The sequence below is a fragment of the Artemia sp. Qi Xiang Cuo genome, chromosome 9 (assembly GCF_049724085.1).
Source record: "Artemia sp. Qi Xiang Cuo chromosome 9, ASM4972408v1, whole genome shotgun sequence".
In the NCBI taxonomy this organism is placed as follows: domain Eukaryota; kingdom Metazoa; phylum Arthropoda; class Branchiopoda; order Anostraca; family Artemiidae; genus Artemia; species Artemia sp. Qi Xiang Cuo.
Genome location: NC_142802.1, coordinates 69,052,226 through 69,055,051, shown reverse-complemented (window position 1 = coordinate 69,055,051; position 2,826 = coordinate 69,052,226).

Sequence of the window (2,826 nt, the reverse complement as noted above, 5' to 3'; positions counted from 1 at the left end):
GCAATTTTTACAAGGAAATTATGAAATATGTTTTCTTAATCTTGCAACTATATTGTATTAAAAATGTTAAAGTAATCTGATATATATTTTGTCTTAGGATATAAACCAGAGATAACTGGATCCAGAGGTTTTCTATAGCAGTAAGTGTCAAATAGGCACCAAAAACAGATTTCTATTTTTAAAAGGAAAGGCAGGGTTAATGCACAAGTCACAATTACATATAAGCTTTCTTGCACCAAGGTGACCCGGAGAGAATGAAACATCATTCGCTTATGAATTTTTAGGTAACTAGTGACAGTCAAAAGAAGGAATTAGAATAGCAATTTTATGTATTCTTGTTTTTATTTTACAATCATTATTAAACAAATTTGAACTTTTATAGCTTTCATTCGAAAGATTTATTCTGACTGCTGTAATTTTGTTGTTATAAGAATCTAGTTATAACCATCGTAAAATGTTCCTTAAGTTAACATGGCATCCACATGAAGGCAAGCCAGCTAACCTAATTGATTATATTACTGTAAACCGAAGACTGGATGGATAAATACATTATAGTAGGGTATATAGGAGTGCCGTTGTTGATGTTAAAAATAAAGATCACCATCTAGGAGTGTCTAGGGTTAGTTTGAAGCTAGAATTTCAGAATAATAACTATCTTCCGGGAAGCTACGAAAATGAAATTCTAGGAACAACAATTAACGGAAACCTCAAAACAGTTTGCTGCGAAATCCGGAGCTGGCGTAGAAGAGGCCAAGCCAATTTTAGCATTCCATGATAGTCCATTTGAACAAAATATTGATTCTATCCTCAGTAATAATTTTCAAAGCTCTTGCATAGGGCGAACAGCGTATAGTCACGGAGATTACTTTTCAGAATTCACTGAAACTGCTTTAAGATTTGCTGGTAGTGTGAAAGCCCTGATACTTTGCCATGTATTAGCAGGGAGATCACTGGATGTTAAAAGCAACACAACACTGGCGAGTGGATACCATTCACCTCGTGTCCGGAAGGATGCTCTTAGAACGAGAGAAATAATTATTATCGCCAACGAAAAACATATATTTCCGCAATATGTGGTTCATGTATATTAAATGCTGTGATAAGAAAATGTTGTGAAAAAGCGCTAGAAGAAAATTAATTGATGCATTCAAAAAATGGACTGGGAATATCTTTTATGCTTCTCTAAATGAAAGTCGCTTATCTGTTTTTAAAAGTCAAAATTTACTCGTTACCGTAAATTGGAAATCTTCAGGGCTAAGTTTCTTTAATTTTGGATTATATCTTTATTGTGTGTTTTGTTATATTATTTTCTTTATTCTGCTTACAATTAATATTACTGACATAATTTTTTATTTCAACTTTCGTTCAATAACAATTTTATGAAATTAACCCGTAGACGCTTTTCTGTCGAATGCCATTGATAAGAATCAGGAAATTATCAGAGGAGTGAACCCTTACATTACAATTGTATTATAAAATTTGTGCTGTTTTCTTCTTCTTTTATTGATTTATAAAAAGATGTTATAAACCGACATATACAACTTTAGCTTTACCAGTTTATCATTATATGTATTTTAAGTTAGTTTCTATTCCAAGTCCTATTCTGCCTTAGCAGCAAAAATTCTGCTTGTTTTGAGCTTGACACGGTTATTTACTGTAATTTATTTTTGTTTTGGGTTTTATTTATTTATCGACGCGGATTTGTGGTAGTTTCACGCTTGGTAGATTATTTGATTTTATTTTTGCTTTGTTTTGGTTTAATGGAGTTCTTTACTTTTCTTCGAAAAATTTGTCTTGTGGAATTTTTTTAAAAATTAATTTCTGTTCGTTTTTTGTTGACATAGTCTTTTCAGAGAAAAAGAAAATAATTCTTTAAATCTTTTTGTTTTTTTAAGACTTTATAGTTTGACCTGTTATTTGAATGCTGGAGAAAAATTTCCAGTAATTTTTAACAACATACACCCTTTTAAAAATCTGGACACAAATAGTAACGTTTAATTTAGTTTCATACCTCCTCTAGTTGACCTGAAATAGAAAAATTGATACTATTCGCCAAAAAAATCTGTTTACTTTCTTTGATAGCTTGAATACACTTACCCTAATTTGATTTGGTTAAATTTTAAGAGCAGAAGTAGCCCCGAAAGTTTGAACATAATACCCTCAGTCGTTCTTTGGATACTGCTGAGACGCCTTATTGGGATGGGAATTAGCATTAAAACAGTGCATTTTGATTTAATCTTAAGGCAACATTTAGTTTGTAAACATAATGGGCAAATAAGAGGTAGGGCATGGGAGGGGGGCTGGTTGCCGTCCAATCACTTTTGACTATCAAAGAGGGCCTTCGCCCTTTCTATTTTTAATCAAAAGAGCCCTTTTCGAAGTTCCTAAGACAACTCCTTCGATACGAAGTGCCCTGGTCTAAACAAAAAAATAAAATAAAATAATAATACATTGTTCCCAGATCGATTTTTACTATAAAAATGTCAAGCCTTCCAATCACATTCGACTATTAAAAAGAGCACAAGCCCTTTCAATTTTCAATCGAATGAGCCCTTTTTGAGTTTCTACAACAACGCTTTCTATAAGCACCTTATATGCCCCCAGGGCATAAATTACAACCATTGCCCTGAGGGCTGTGAGGGGTTGTCATCCTCAAAGACCTAATTTCCAGAACTTTCAACTACGTTAAACAAAATGGTTATCTCAAAATTTTGATTGCATGTGTTTGAGGAAATGGTGGGCGTGAGACAGGCGTTAGTTGTTCTCCAATCACTTTTGACTATTAAAAAAGGCACTAACCATTTCATTTTCCAATCGAACGAGCCC